The sequence below is a fragment of the Peromyscus maniculatus genome, chromosome 20 (assembly GCF_049852395.1).
Source record: "Peromyscus maniculatus bairdii isolate BWxNUB_F1_BW_parent chromosome 20, HU_Pman_BW_mat_3.1, whole genome shotgun sequence".
In the NCBI taxonomy this organism is placed as follows: Eukaryota; Metazoa; Chordata; class Mammalia; order Rodentia; family Cricetidae; genus Peromyscus; species Peromyscus maniculatus.
Genome location: NC_134871.1, coordinates 64,768,280 through 64,785,715, shown reverse-complemented (window position 1 = coordinate 64,785,715; position 17,436 = coordinate 64,768,280). Strand labels below are relative to the sequence as shown.

Genomic DNA, 17,436 nt, shown 5'->3' with positions numbered 1-17,436 from the left:
CAGCCCTCATAAAACTCTGCCCTAATCAGTCCACAGCTAAGGTTCACTGATTTCCAGAGTTTTGAGCAGCTTGCTACCCACCACCTCAGCTGCTTCTGACATGACAGCCACAGAGCCCATCAGCTTATCATGACTTTGAGCAGATTTGGGTAGGTTCTATCTTAAGACTGCCCTGGGAGTTCAGTCATCATAGGGGGCTATAGCTCTCTCCCTCCCTCCAACACATAGGTTCCTCATCTCTAACCTGTATTCTTCCAAAATGTGTCTTTCTTAATGCATGGCTACTATTCTTTGGCCCTGGAAAGTAGCTCCCCACTACTGTACTCACGTTCCTAAACTCACAGGGTCTGGCCTCATACATTTCTTCCTTTGTTCCCCTCTGTTTTTATAACCAAGGGACAATTTTGTCTCCTATTTGGAGGGTGATTTGTTAGCTATAGTACCTGGATATTGTTTGGTTTTTAATATCATGCCTCAGTAAAATAATCAGAAAACAACCACTGAATGAAATACATGCCTCAAACCAAGAATACGTACTACTCTTTTATTGACTATGTTTAAAAGCTCTCCTGATCTAAAATTGACATTAAGTAAGTTGTCATAAAGTATCAACTCAGAAAGGTTTCACATGTTGTGTGTATAAAACCATCCCCAAAGGAAAGTTTTCCACTCTTCCTCCAGCTTTCCTCTAGTGGACCGCTCATTTGTTTTCTAATGATGTATATGTTAGTTCATTTTCTCAGGGCGGTGACAAAATGCCTAACAAGGAACAATGTGAGAGAGGAAGGTTTCATCAAGGGGATATGATCCATCATGGCTTGCAAAACATGGCAGCAGGGGCCACAGGTGACTTGGTCACGCTGCATCCACAGTCAGGAAGCCAGGAGTGATGAATGCCGGAACTCAGCATGCTCTCTCCTTTTTCAGTCCTGGACCCCAGCCCACAAAATGGTGCCATGTACGTTTAGCATGGGTCTTCTCACTTCTCACTTCCTGTAGCCCAACCTAGACAATCCCTCGCAGACATGCCCAGAGATTTGTCTTCCCAGGGCTCTTCTCGCTCCTGTCAAGTTGGCAGTCAATATTAATTACCACAGTCTATTACATGCATTCCTTGGAGTTGTATCTAAAGACATACACATGTATACATACATACATATATGTACACACAGTATGTACTTTACTGTTTTCTTATTTTATATTTCACTTACTCTGACTAGGGTCTTTATTATTAGGCCATGTAGAAAAGGTGTGCAGCAGGGTGTCTGAACAAAATGGCACTTACTGTCCAAGGTCAGCCATCTCTTGTTAGTGCTTCTTGTGTGTGAGTATACATATGTGTGAACGTCTATGGTATACATATTTACCATGGCAGGTGCACATATACATGTGTGCACGTGCCTGTGGAGATGAGAGTCTGACATGAGATGATTTTCCCCAATTACTCCCCATCTTTCTGTGAGACAGCATCTCTCACTGAACCTAATGCTTTTTGCTTTGGCTAGGCTGGCTAGCCTATGAGCTTCAGGGGGTCACCTTCCTGCGCTGCCCCAGCCACAGCCGAGGGTGACAGGAGCACACACCACGACCAGCTTTTTCTGTGGGTGCTGGGGACCCAAACTCATGTCTCAGTGCTCGTGATTCGCCTACCGAGCGGTCTGCTCTCCTTTGCCCTCTTCATACTTCTTGCTGTGTGGCTAGTTAAGCCATTTTCGCTTCACATGTAAGTTAACGAAGATGCTGGGTATTAGATTTCAGAAGAAAGTGTGTGTGTGTGTGCGCACACAAGCACACATGCATGCACTCATAGAACAGCATACTTAGAGAATTCAGCCCTGTCTTCCATCTGAAGCTCCTAAGGTCTCTAATCCCACACTGTCTCCTTCGCTGCCCTCCATGGTCTCACTTTATAAGTTACTTTACAAGATATGCTTATTATGAGCATTCATCGTCTATAGCGATTTTAATCATTACATTTTACTTATTTGAGGAAATTGTTGTCAAAGCGGTTCTTTTTTGAGCTTTTTAGTTTAAGGAAGAAATGAATTTTCAATACTTAGTGAGGTAGAAGTTTGGGGGTTATATTTGACAGGGGTTCCTGGCTGTGGTTATAAAGTCAGATAGCAGTATAAAACCAGCAGTTAGCCTCTAAGAAACCTGCCTTCTTGGGGTCAAAGGTTATATTAGGTCATGAATCAACCTGGGAGATTGAGGTGAAGAAACTCATTTATAGGAAATGTTCACCTTTAAGCAATTCTCCCTGGCCCAATTGAAATGGGGAGATAAATAGAGCAGATAATAGAAGCTGATCAAATAAAATCTCAGAGATGAGGCTCCCAAATTATAGGTCACATTTTATGGCCCAGTAGGGATTTTTGACCTATGGCAAAATAAAACTTAAAAGTCACAGCAATAACTTTAAGTCATGAGAGAAAGAGAGATCAAGGGCACTGTTACCCATGTGTGGGCTGGGGATGGTTCTTTCAGAAAGTGTGCACACACGCCTGTTCATTTTCATATATTCAGGTAGTCTTACAGTGCGTGAAAAGTCACCTATCAGTCACTTTCTTGTGTATAGCTATATATAATATAAGGAGATCTGGCATAACAGTAATAACTACTAGTATAATTTGTTCCCCCTAAAACCAGAAAACGTCACACTCGCTTATAACATTTCATAATAATAATCTTCATTGCAAAGGGACTTGTGATTGAAATTTTCTACAAAATTCTGAAAATGTTGTTAATTTGAGTATAGAGAACGTTCAAGACAACCATTCAGAAAAAAGTAACTGGCTGAAGGAAATCCGTGGAATCCCATACCTTCAATGTTTGCTGACCCCTCCCAACCAGGCTCCTTGTGACTTATGTATCCAGCCAGCAGAATGGGAAAAGAATAGGTACAGACAGCAAACCTGCTTCTGAAAACCCTGGGTCACTCATATCCGCTGCCCAAGGGAGTTTAGCCATATCCCAGTGAAGGAGAAAGAGATTTCTGTGAACTGTTAGCAAGCAATGGCTGCCACAGTTGGTTGTGGTACAGTTTCCTCACAAGAATATAGGACTGCTCATGGGTACCAGGACTCCGTTTTCTTCGTTGTTTGAGAGGTTAACTGTGAGAGTGAAAACTTGGAGGACATCAGTGATCCCCCGCCTGCAGCAGAGTTCGCTCTTCCAATGGCGAGTTTCTTTCATCCCCAGGGACTAGAGAGGAAGGACTGACCGAAGTCCCCACCACAGAGTAAGGAGAGCACAGAACTGGGTGTGGGGATCTCACCAAATAGTTCTCGATTTGTGTTCATCTTCCATGGGAAATTAGAAACATGGAGGCTTAACTTACATCCCATCACTTCCTTTATGCTTGGCGTCTGAAACCGTCTCAGTCACACCAGAGGGCAAATGTAACAATTACTTATCTTTCAAGTCCTAGATTGAAATGGAAAATCAGTTAAGTGTTAATATAGTTCTGAAACAGAGTGCTGGCTAAGTAAAAATAACTTGATAGGGTCAGTGTACATTGTATTCAGTAGCTTAATTTTTCAAGCCTGTCTCTCTGGAATTTTCTCTTGGATGTTTAAAGTCCAAAGGCCCTTCTTATTTTATGCTTGTCTACTGCCTGCCCACGGTTAAAAGTTCAACACTGCTATCATATTTTTAAATCCACGCAGAGTCGCTTACTAAGAAGAAAGACCGTTACTTAAATGAATGTCTTTTGTTAAGGCCTTTCATTTGCAATGGAGTTTCCACACAGGAACTCACAGGTCTCTTGCGGGTTGAGGGAGAGTTCATCAGAGTGCAAATGACGTGGACGCTGCTTTGCACAAGCTTATGTCCCTGAAGCAGAGGAACTCAGAGCTGAGTGGCACAGGATCCAAACCTTCTAAAGCTTCATGTGCAGCCTCTGTGGGAGCAGCAGGCACTCGGTACACTGGTAGCTCCATAGAGCACAGCAGAGCTGGAGTCCAGAGAACCTGAGATGACATACTGGATAGGAGGACCTGGGAAGAGCCCTGAGATGCATTGGAGAGAAGGGATTGCACTGTCCCTAAGGGGGAGCATCCTGTGCAGGGAACAGAGAGGAGCTTCAGCTCTTAGCTTAGGGTCTATGGTGCATGTGAAGAGGCAGCCATGGCTGTCTGCTGGAGAATCGTGCAAGGCAACGCAGAACCTGCTCTTCCAATCACTCCAACTTTATTCTTGAATTCTAACATTTTTTGTAAATGTTTTCAATTATAAAAGCAATATGTCTTTAATTTTAGAAAATTGATAAAATGAAGAAAAATATACAAAATAAGATAATTAAACGTAATGGCACTGATTGGACAGATTGCTTATTCATGAGTAAAATACTGATTTACACACTAGAATAATATTCTGTTCATCATTTTGATCCTACTTTGCAAGATAATTATTTCAAGAATGTTTTCATGTCATTTGGAATTTTCAAAATTACCACTTTAAGGACATATATGGCGTTCTTCTTGATACATGTATCATATCATAGTTTTGCATTTTGGTCATTTCCTATGTGTTAGTAGCTTAATACAGAGCCAGGAAGATAGTCTGGATAACATCAGATTTTCAAATGCTTCACCCTACATTCAGTGCGCAGAAGGAGAACAATGTCTACCATGACTGTCTGCAATGTCAACACCTACCTCTGAACATGACAGAGTCCACAGGGACAACTTCTGCCACGTCACACTGTCACATTGTGATAATCTGTTTATATGGAGGCTGTTTTTATTTTGGGTCCTTCTATATATTATCTTCTGTCAGAATATAAAACTGAAAATAAATAAGGGTGTGTATAAAAATGTAAATACATAATATATTATATTATAAATATATCTGTATACATTATATATAAATATATAAACTGTTTATAAATAAAAATGTGTATAAATGATATCTGTAAATTTGATGCAAAAGGCAGATAAAAATCCCCAGCAGTTAACATCTAAGCAACTGTCAGCCACCTCCCTCTTCCTTTTATTGTATCAGATAACCCTGAAAATGTGAACCAAAGGGTTTCATTTTTTTTAAAGATACATTAGCCAAATACAGAATTAGCTGGGTCTGTAAGATCAAACACTAAGGGCTGGAAGCCCTTCCATCTAGCATTTGGGTTGTCTTAGCAAAGAAACTGGGTTGCACAACTATCCGATTGATCTGAAGAAATAGGATGTTAAAGTGAACACAAAATTAGTCATGTGATTAAGCGACCCCACATTGACGCCATCAGTCAGTCACCCACACTCTGTCTGGTTAAGAGCTTTGAAAGTAGCATTCAAGAGTAACACTGCCTGTAAGACACCTATAGGCACATGCACTTGACTGTGACTGCTGAGCTGGTGCTTTGCACAGTGACTTTTTCCTTGGTGTTTTCCCTTCAGTTGTCGGTGTGGAGGGGATGAAATGTTTTGTTTGCTGCCGAAAACCCTGTATCAAGTTAATGGTGTTTCAGCATAGCTGGAAGTGGTTATTATAATAAAGTGGTCTAGAAGTAGACAGTCTGTCAGGTATATGACACCTTCTCAAAGCCAACAGAAGCCATTTATCAGTGGTTTCATGGCTAGGACCTCCTCTGAAACTCCCTTGGACATCTTATTCAGATGTATGGAGACTGCAGCATTTCATTTCTCTGTTTGCTGTGAGCCCATTTCCCTCCAGCAGCGTTTCTTAGGATACAGATTTGTCAGCCAGTTTGCAAATAAATACAGAATAGCGATCTGGGCTGTCATCATGCCGTTCTTAGCGTGACAGTCAATGCTCATTTCCCTGAGTGAACACATTAAATGCATAATGCCTTTGCACCACTATATTAATAATTAGAAAGCTTATGGCGTGTTATTGCACAAAATGCTCTGGCCCTCTTGTTCCTGTTGATGGTTAGAGAAAATGAGCTCATTTCCTCTCCTGGAAGGAATCTTGAAGTAGATCAACTGCTCCACTGAATCTGTGCTATCAGAATGTGGTTCTGGCAAGCATGGGAATTAAGGCTATCTGTTCGTCCTCTGGTTAAGAGCAGCCTTCTCACCAATGTAGACTAGCAAATGCTTTGTATACATGTTCTTTGGGGGACCTTGATTGTCTCGTATACCCTGCACAAATAGCCTATAAGTAATTTTATAAAATCGTGTAGTGTGCCTGCACTTTGATTATGACCATCTGAGCTGTAGGGAACAAATGACAGTGACAGCCATGTCCAAGACAAGGCTACTACAGTGTTCAGTTAGTAAAAACAAACAAAACATGCACAGTGAAACAAGTCCTTTCAATAGTGAGATTGCTAGCAGGTCACAGTCGGTGAGATGCTTTTAAAACAGTGCACGGGTATTGGTCAGTCAAGGGGTTATATCTGTTCTGCATTCCCAGCTGTTTGACTTCTGTGCTTACTGTAGAATTCTACTGCAAGCCCTAGAGCCCTGCGGGTGACAAGCCGGATAAGAACAATTCTTATCTTTTTGTCTCACATGTAGTCTATTCTTTTTCTTCTTGCAGATAATAGATTTAGATTTTATTCTTTTTTTTTTTTTTTTTTGAGACAGGGTTTCTCTATGTAGCTTTGCGCCTTTCCTGGAACTCACTTTGGAGACCAGGCTGGCCTTGAACTCACAAAGATCCACCTGGCTCTGCCTCCCGAGTTGCTGGGATTAAAGGCGTGCGCCACCACCGCCCGGCTAGATTTTATTCTTATTGCTGTGAAACTTGCCATCTGTGAGTTCTGTGAGGACTCCTCCTGTTGGAGCAGATGTGCATCCAGGGTGAGCAGTTCAAATTTCAGCCTTGCCTCCCAATAGCCTTGGGAAGAATGACTTCAACTCCCCTGTCTAAGTTCCTTCTTTGGAATAGGGGTGGAAGAGCACTCCCTCCCTCCTAGAACGCAGTCCACACTGAGGAAACATGGACAAATTGCACAAAATGCTGTCTGTCATACAGGCGACCATCCGATACAGATTACAGCTCTCAGTGTGAATCTCTGTGTAATCAGAAGCTCGCCCTGTGTGTTCTTTGCTTTTTCTCTGCTGGATTTTTTTCATCTATTTTCTATATACTTTTGCTTCACCTCTCAGGCCTTATATTACATTTAAACATTTTGTTACTATTATTTAATTTTTAAGAAACAGTCCCTATTCTCAGAAGCATCTCTATTTTTCTAGTACTTTGTCCTTATCTGGTAGATGATAATGTAGAGATGTTGGTGATGCTTTGTGAATCATCTCTTTCCATACCAGATTTCTGATAGTTTTGACTGCTCCCTTACATTCTGCAGGTTTTATCAAATGTTGATTGCTCCTTGATCTCACACAGATGTGTAAGAGTAGATGGACAGAATTGCTAATTTGGGGTTTGAACAGGAGAGCCAGCTTTGGAATGCTAAAAGGGAACAACTCTCTACATTATTAGCCCCTTGAACACTGCAATGCCACCGTGAACTTTTGCCAAACGACAACAGTCTCTACACAAGCTGCAGTGGTGTCGCATTCCAGGGTGTATTTATTTTCTTTACAAGAAACTATCCATTCTGTCTTTGAGAGTGATTGCTTTCTTTTAGCGCTTTGCCCAAGGCAGCAGGAGGTGAGTAGGTTGATTATTCAATAGTAGATGTTGTCCTTTTTTCTCTTTGAGAACCAGGGCTCCCTTTGTAGCCTAGGCTGACCCCAAACTTATGGTCCTCGTGTCTTAGCCTTCACAAGTCCTGTAAGCATGTGCCACCACCCTCAGGTAATCAGTGTTCTTTGATTTCACCCATCTACACTTAGCTGCGTGCCCTATCTCTGCTCTTCATGCTAACTCAGCCTCAGAGCAGGCTGCTAAACCATCATTTGGAACATCCTGCTGTCACACACCATTCCAGCCTCTTGCCTCTTCTGTTCTGCCCGATCACTTCGTCTGTATTTTGTTTCCAACAACAACAAAGCATTTCTTTCTGCATTGTGTTACCTTTCATCTTTGTGTTTGCATTTTTATATTGTCCTTTCTCCCTTTAACACAGCATTTATAAGGATAAGAAGAAAGAACAAGAGATTTAAAAAATGTGTTCAACTTTTTGTTTTTATTATTTTAAGTTCTGATGTACTTTTAAAATACATGCATATATAATACACACATAAAATTAACATAGTATGAACACAATTTGGATCTGATAATATAACTAATTCTTGACAAATGTGAAAATTAGGATGCAACAGTACCATCACCATCTTGTCATTTCCCTTAAAGGGGCATTGCCCTATGGACTGTTCTACCATGGCTTCCTTTTGAATTTACATGGGTCAAGTGTGGCACAGGTGGGCATCACATAGTCATGGATATTACAAGCAGACCATTCATGTGTTCTTTCACAAATGCTTGTCTGTCCCTAAGCCTCTGTCCAGTTCTTTGCTTGGTGCTGGGCTAGAGAAAAAAAAAAATCAAGACATGGTTTCTGCCCATATGGAACTTATTCAGAGACAAATGCTAATATTTAAAGACCTTATTTTCAAGCTATTATGATAGGAAAGAATGTTAAGTAGGAGGACATCTATGAGCTTGACTATGCCAGTGGTGCATTTCAACACTCATGAAGTTTCTGCTGATTTCTATGCAAATTTTACTTCAATGAAGTCATGTTTTTCACTAATAAAGGCAAAAACTAAATTGTTGAAAAATAAATCCAAGTCAAATATGCATAAGACATATATCCAGATACTAATAAAATATTAGAGAAAAAGAAAGTATACACACACATTTTAAAACTCCATCATGTATATTGTCAATTTTTCAATAATCAGTATATTGAGTCAATGCAAGGTTCCCCGCTTGCTTGTTTATTTTGCATTGTTACTGAGAAGTTCTTAAACCGATTTTTAAAATTAAGTGTAAATACAAAAGTTATTTTTAGAAACAGAAAGGCATAAGTATGTTCGTCAGAATTTAAGTTGTATAAATTAAGTCAGTGTAATGTCTGTGCAAGACTAGGTCCTTCACCTCATAAAAACAAATAAGCAAACAAACAAACAAATAAAAAAAAGCCAAAAATAAGCCCTGCAAAAGATGCTAGAAGGACTAAGTTCAGGAAAAATAAGACAAAAGATTACAAACAACAGCCTATGGTGTCCATGAAGACCCTCAAAGATGTTGATTTTGATATAAAACACAAGCACACCAGTTAACAATCCAGGTGAGGGGACAAGAAGAGGACAGAGCATATCATGCAACAGGGATAATATACTAAGTCCCTAGGAGAAAATCAACAAGAAGACAATGGGCTAAAAGTGTAAAACAAGAAAAAAAGGTCGTTGTCCAGGTCTTCTTCTGTGGTATTTCCCAAGTATCAGGAGTGAGAACTTGGTTAACCTGACACCAATACTGATAGTGTAAGCAGAGCTTATACACTCACTGGAGAGAGTCATTAGAGTTGTGCTTCTCTCGTTCTGTTGCCTCTATTTCCCCTAATTAAAATATTCATGTTCTTAAATAATGAAAACAACCCAAGGAAGTGATACTGCATCCAGTCTTAGGGGAAGGGTATTCTATCAAACACCTATCATGAGCAGCTAGTCCTTGTGTGAGGTCTTACATGGTAACAGCTAGCTGTGGGGGTAAGAACATATTACCCGAAACCCAGTGACTCAGAGGGGACTTAATTGCATAAAACGAAGTTTCAGAGCTCACAAGCTAAAGAGACAGAATTCAGTCCCAGTACATGCACTTGAGACTCAAGGCCCAGAGTGCTTTGAGCTTCTGCCTTTTCCCTGAGAACTAGTTTTCATGGTACCAGAAGGTGCTGTGCAAGCTTCCAAAGGAGGGAAATAATCAACAATTCCCACCCATACTTGACCCCTATGAAAAACAGCAGTGACCAGCATGACAAGATAAAGCAAGAGTGCGGTGGTGGCATGCGTACCTTGGTAGGAACCAGCAGCTCTCTAATTGGACTGAAGACCTGTTCAACAAGAGGAAACTGTGCCTGCTACTGGAACCCCAGCCGACTGCTCAAGGCTAATGAAGCCATGGATCTTAGAGGAGACCTTCAACTACCATTGTACTAAACCAACATAATCTCTAATATATTCTCAGTATTTGTCCTTATATCCACAGATAAGTGTAGTCCTCAGGCTTCATTAAGGAAACTTCTCTTTGCAGAAGGTTGAGACCACTACAGAAAAACCATCAATAATCCAAATGGAGAGTTGTGGAGCTCAGTCCCACTGAATGTATCTATAAAACACTCTCTCACCTAGGGCTCAGGGAACATTACTAAAGAGGGTAGGAAAGAGTGTTAAGAGCCAGAAGTTCAGGGAGTTTTGCTGTGAGATTTGTGTCTCCCAGGAATGTCAGAAACTACATCCATAAAGTCATTCCAACATGGCTGCCTAAACATGATGTGAACAAGGACGACAATAGACATGCCATACTGGCAGGTGACAGGAGCAGGGCAAGAAACCTCAACCATACACAAAGAACTACAGGCAACTAAGGAATGCTGAATATCAGAGGAATAGTCTTCCCTGGAGTGGAGCACACTGACTGATTATCCAGTACCAAATGGTCAGCCCTGAAGACATGAGTAACAGATCGAGCAGGTTTTTAAAATATATTTAGGAATATATGTGTATATGCATATATGTGCATAACAACAATTAATAAAAAAGGCCACGAATTTGAAAGAGTGAAAGGAGGGGTGTGAGGGAGAGTTTGGAGGGAGGAAAGGGAGAGGGGGAGTGAAGCTGGAGTTTTCTCTCCGAGTCCCACCAAGCCCCGGCAGTCCCTTAGCCCACTTATACAATAAACATGCAGATGCTTTTGTTTTTTAAACTGCTTGGCCATTAGCTTAGGCCTATCATGGTCTAGCTCTTACTCTTATATTTAGCCCATTTCTATTAATCTATACTTTGCCACGTGGCACATGGCTTATTGGTACCTTACATCTTCCTTGTCCTGGTGGCGGCTCCAGCAGTCTCCCCCTCTGCCTTCCTGTTCCCTCAAATCTCCTCTCTGTTGGTCCCACCTATACTTTCTGTCTGGCTACTGGCCAATCAGTGTTTATTTCTACAGAGTGATATCCACAGCAGGGGAGTGATGTGTGTGTGTGTGTGTGTGTGTGTGTGTGTGTGTGTGTGTGTGTAATAATTTCAAAAAATGAAAGCAATTAAAATATATATTCCAATTTATAGGTTTTTTTCTTCTTGACCAATGTCTTAAGGATTAGTATTCTAGGAGGGGCAAGGGTCTGTGGTCTGTGAAATGGCCTTGGATAGCATACTTGTTTTCATTACTCTCTTGTGTACAACACAAGTATAAAGAATACTTCACTTGATTGTGGTCATGAGGAATAAATAATGTGCTGAAGAAATTGTATCTGGCATTTTAATACCACTCATTAATACTTATGAACCACAACATAATGAAAACAATTGTCTATAAATCTACAATGTTCTCCAACTTACACAGAGGATTGTATGCTGTCTAACATCTATTTATGTGTCTAAAATCTATTTATGTGTTTTCATAAAAAAATTTCAAAAAAAATATGTGAGAACCAGTCTTCACATATAAAACTTTATACACTATTCCATTGACTCTCACCTACATGTTGGAAACAGACTCCCAGAAATTCAGCAAAGGACAGTGAGAAATGACCTTGTGGTTTTAAAAACAGCAGATCATCAAGAAAGCAAATTGCCCCATGTGAGTAATCAGGACTTGATTAATTGTTTTGAGGATCCTTAATTGCCTGCTGTTTATCAATATAATTTAATTGCCCGGGCACAAGATTGTGATATAAATAGAACAAGTACTACTTTATGAGAAATGATGTCATATTTTTCTTCCATGAAAGACAATACTGTTGTTATTTGGCTTTGACCCCGACACTAAAAATAGAACCAAATACAGTTGAAATTTCCTTTCTGGTTTTTGTGTGTAAAATACAAGAGTATCAGCTCATCATTCTTCTCTTAGTTTGAAGGGAGGAGGGTTGGTGACTGTGTGGGCAGCCCATATACTAAAATAGGAAAATACAGATTTGTATGGCCCTGCATAGGGATGAGATGCTGATTTGTGAAACATACATACATATTTTAGGAATTGGAGTTGGGAGAGAGTGGAGTGGAAATTATGTAAGTATAGTATTCATGTCTGAAATTCTCAAAAAATGTTTTAAAGGGGTCGGGGGCGGGGAGTAGTAAAATATAAACCAGGGTTTATTTAGGTACAGACACTCCTAAATATCAACACAATTTTCCTCATAGTTTGGTGTTATAGCAGAATATCTGCTGTCATATACAGTGAAGAGAGTGTGTGTCACCCAAATGCCCAGTTCTATAATAACCTTGAATTTTGTAATGAACACATTTGTCACTTTCTGAAAGGACCCCTTGAGTGGCAGGGACATAACCCATTTTCAGCTGGATGCTGCTGGAACCAGTGATCAGAGGCATTGCAGAAAGTCCAGTCTTAACCAGAAACCTGAAGAGGAAAGAACAAGTTGCTGCCATATGATGCTTGTAATTTTTCTCTTGTTGGTTTAATCTTAATAACTGTATTAATATGTCTGCGCTTTTCTGGAAAATATATCTTCAGCCTCACCTCCCATTTTTATTATCTAAGCTGATTTCAACTCCTGGAGTGTGAATGTTTCTAATGAGTTTATGCAACTCACTAACATTCTTAATAATTCAGGTTGCAGTTGGTTTAAAATTGTTTTTTTTTCTCTTTAAATGAGATAGGGTCTCATACCCAGGCTGGCCTCAAACTCACTATGTAGATAAGGATGACCCTGAACCTTTGACGCCCCTGTATCTCAACCCTGTGTGCTCCAATCACAAATGTGTGCCACCATTCCTGGTTTATGCAGCTCTGGACTTCAAGGGCTTCATGCACTCCATGAAGCTTCATGCCAACTCAGCTACTGCCCCAGCAAATTGGGTAGTTCTTCAAATAACACTTTTTGTCTTCTAAGATTTGCTGTTTACTGTATATTTCACTCAACTGGATAATATAATGTAAAATTAGGTTTTAATTTAACTGAGGCCAGCAAAAGTGAATTATCTGAAATTTTCTTTCTTTCAATATATAAAACACAGTATATATTCTAACAAGGAATACTTTATGCCATAACTTATGCACATGTCTTCATTTGTTTGTAGACAAACATACTAAATTCATAAGTCATGACTCACATTTCAGGTCCTTTACTAAAACATTATTGAGCACCTAAAGATATGCATGCTATCAATTAGTTTGTAGGTGAAGCTGTACTTATTTCAAGTATTTGACCTTAATTTAATAATGAATATACCTTCTGTATAAAGTGCATGCTTTGGAAATGCAAGCACACTTTCATTTTTTTATTGACTGTAATCCACAAATAAAAACTAGTATGGTGATGAGAAGTCACACAAGGTGGCAGAATGGGACTGTCCCATGATTGTCTTCTCCTGTGCAGAAACACATCAATCTAAACAGTTTTTGGTGTGCAAAATACCTTTAGAAGATCAACAAAAACCAATGACAACTACTGTACCTGGTACCGGTGTGAGAACACCACACTGAAAAGGGTAGGAAGGACTGTTTGTACATTACCCGCAGTAATAGAGAGGCAGACTATTGAGGAAAACGGGGAAATGATCACAGAACTTGGCCTTGGTCACTCACTAAGGCCACGACAGCAGAAAACAGCATTAGGGACATTCCCATCATCCCTAAATCCAGGTGGATACCGACAGGATGCTCGATTACCAGGCTGGGTCTCTGGCCTTCATTACCACCAGCTGAGTGCAGCAGCTGTGATTTCTGAAACAGTCACGGTAGCAGCCAGACCTCACCAGCTTAAGGCTTCACATGTGATTAGCACCACACAGGCTTCAGTGACTCTGGGTTCCTCCGGGCACTGAATCAACCGTGGTGGCCCTGGATGGAAAGTAGATATCAAGATGACACTGAGATATCTTATCGCTCCTGCTGGGATGGCTGGAGTCAGAGACAAAAGGTGGAGGGTGTTCAGGAAGGTATGGGAGAAAGGCAGCTCTTCCACACCATTGGTATGACTGCACTACTGCCACTGTGCAAAAAAGGATGTAGCTTCCTCAGGAAGTTCAAAGCAGATCCACGTGATTTATGAACTGAACTTGCAGGTGTATCTATAGGAAACTAAACTCATAGGTAGAAAAGGCACCTAGAACCCCCTGTTTGTTGCATATAGCATCAAAAATAATAACATAAAAATTCATCCAAGGATGAATAGATAAAAGGCATGCATGCACATTTGCACAATGAAAAAACCATTCATCCATTAAAAAGGGCGAATGCCTGTTATTGTGCCTTGACATTACAGTGTGGTACTCAAATTACTGACAATATTTTTGTATTCTTGAAAATGCTGAGAGAGTAACATTTCTCACCACAAAATGACAACTATGGGAACATTTAGCATCTACAGGCATTTGATAATTGGATACATTTCACTATTCCCTAATGAATAACTATTTCATTATACTGTACATAACAAGTGCCTATTATTTTATAAGCAGTGTAATAAAAATATAAAATGAAGTTATATGTGTTGTATAGCTAGTTTTCCTCCATATTCCAAATGGTGGCAAGCATGTAATAGTGAGCCATAGCATATAGAGTTTATAAATTGAGCCACATCATTTTAGATGAAGCAGGGTACTTCATTACATAAGAAATTATTATGCAAATCCCCTTGAAATGTGAGTGAGTGCTTTCTGCTCAGTATTGATGCTTTCAACCTTCCTATTTTTATGTTCCTGTAACATATATATCAATATTTACCTGAGGCTGCTTCCTTAATTCCTCTCATTTTTTTAGACTTAAATTCTGTTTCACTTCTGTTTTTATGATTATCCCTTGCTGTAAATGGAAATAATTGAGAAAATAAGTGTGTAGCCATTAAAATGAAGTATTTGTGTACGGCTACTCATAAACCACGTTGATGGCGACAGATATATCACATTCTGGGAAACTGTGCTCTATGTGGCTGTAAATTCAAATTTTCATAAATTTGATTTTCTAAAATGTAATTTTCATGGATGATAGCTCAGTAAGGGCAGAAGTCACACAGGTCTTGTATATCCATTTTTTTTTGCTCCAGTACTTAGTCGTTGGCATATAACAGGTATTAAGTAAGTAATTGATATTAAATTAAATTAATGAATGGGTTTTAAGTTTATATATAATTCTCTACAGAGCTATATAATAATGATTTAACAAGAAAATAATGCTCAAACTGTGTGTGACAATATACTATAGCAGCCTATGTTGGTTTCTTCGGTATTCAGAGTGGGGAGAAATGTAATCAATAGCATTTCCATCAAATGTCAAAGACTCAGAGTGTGCTTGCAGATGCAGGCAACGTGCTGTAGGTGCTGTGATGTAAAGAAAGGGAAGTGGGGAGGCCGCACGCAGGAGTAGGCTTGGTGACTGGAAAAGGGGCGATGAGAGGAAGCCATCTAGAAATGAACACCCATCTCATGGGGCGAGCAGTTCTTACACTCAGGTGAGTCAGGAAGGCAGGACAATGAAGACTGTGTAGGGAGTTGCCAGTGTGCCGCAGTCACAGAAGCTCCATTTTATCCACAATTTTGGACAATGACCATTTCTAAGAGCTCAGTTTGTAAAGTTTCACTATCAACCTGTTTTCTTCCCCTGTACACTTAAAAAACGGCATAATTTTCCACATCAGTTCTGTGCGAAGAAAAGGCCAGTTAACGCTGGAGTAAGTGCAGCACGCAGACTCCTTTGTAATCCGAAGTTCCTCAGCTGGGGGAGCCCTGAATTACAAAGAGGTTTTTTCTAGAACCTGCAGGCCTAGGTGGATGCATGGCAGGAAGGCAATACTGAGCTGATTTGGCCATCAACCTTTATTTTGCTGGTAGGAATTATTGGCGGCAGTAACTGATTGTTGGATAAACCGACTGCCTAAATAAACATGCTCTATTTCCGAAACAATGCTAAAATATTAAAATGGTATGAAATATCTACTGTTGGCCTATTACCTCATTAATCTGAGAGGAAATTTTACATTTAGTTTCACTAAAGGAACTCTTACCAAGTAGCAAATGAGTTAGGGCTTAATTCTCTGGTTGTTAAAAGCTATTTATGCACGTATTCCCCACTTTAGCCCTTCCAAACTTAAGCAGCAGACTTAGGCATGGTACTGTCCTGCTGACCCCCAGCGCTCAGCAGGCAAAGGCAGGGAGATCAGGAGTTCCAGGCCAGCCCAGACTATATCACATAGTCCCAGCCAGTCTGGGCTACAAGGCATGGGCCAAATAAATAAATAAATTTCAAATGAGCGCCAGAAAAGAGGAATCTAAACAGAAAGGAAAAGCTGAGGGTGTGGCCTAATGGCAGAGCACTTGCCTGGGGTGCTAAAGGCCCTGGGTTTGAGTCTCACTGCCAAAAACCAAAGTATTAAAACTAACATATGCATCGGTGAGTTTGGCATTAATGAGTCTGAGATAGGGGTACATTCTGCCAATCAGAGTCTACTGAGAGGAAGGGAGACCCCTTAGCCATCCTTCCTCAGAGAACACCCCTGTGCCTGATCACATGCTGCCAGGAGCCTAGGGAGACTGCCTGCCTCTGCAGGTAGAATCTTCCATTATGACATGAGACTATCAAGATGCAAGAAGTAGGTACGTGTGGACATTTTTGGAAGCCACACCAAGGTGGAGCTATTAGATCAGGTCATTCTGCTGGATCTCAGGCAGGTCAGTGGACCCAGAAAGTCAGGAGGTAGTGAGGAAATAAAAGTATTTTGTGAGCCAACCACAGGGACCACTTTTCTCCCCCTACATGCAAGGGAGGAGACCAGAGTATTGTGGGATTGTTCTATCATTCCTCAGCCTTCATAGAAAAGGGCTCACAGCATTTGGGAATGATAATAGACTTCTCATAGAAATCTGAGACCCAAGCTACATTTTTACCAATTTCTGCGTAGTTCTCCTTGTCTGAAGGAACACACGTAGGAATACCAGGCAATTGTGAACTATCCTGACCTTCGTTAAATCCCATAACTTACTTTGGCATCAATATTTTCATGTGTTCAAGATACTGTTCATACAGCATGATATGCATCTATTTTGCGTGTGTCGGGGGAGGGTTTGAGGTAATATAAGCGCACAAATGCCATAGATTTTTTAAAACACATGCATGAATACTGTTGTCATATCAATTGAAGATGAATTGTGTATTTAGTCAGGATAGCTTATACTGATAGCAGTAACAATAATAATAAAACCCTGAAGTTCCAGTGTCTTCAAGAAACAAACATTATTTTCTTGCTCATATTATCTGCTCATACCAGGCAGTGTGGCATGAACTCCGGCCTCCTCCGTCACAAACTTAGATTGGTCTTGGGAGCCTCTGGAAATGGCTAGTTGTGATGTGGCTGGAAAAGGGTACATGTGAGTCACACACAGC

At 40.4% G+C, this 17,436-nt stretch overlaps 1 protein-coding gene across 3 annotated transcripts in view; it reads left to right on the top strand.

The window, feature by feature from the left end:
• The window catches only part of Nell2 (neural EGFL like 2), a 343,938-nt gene that overhangs the window by 306,345 nt on the left and 20,157 nt on the right, over positions 1–17,436 (top strand). The window lies entirely within an intron of this gene.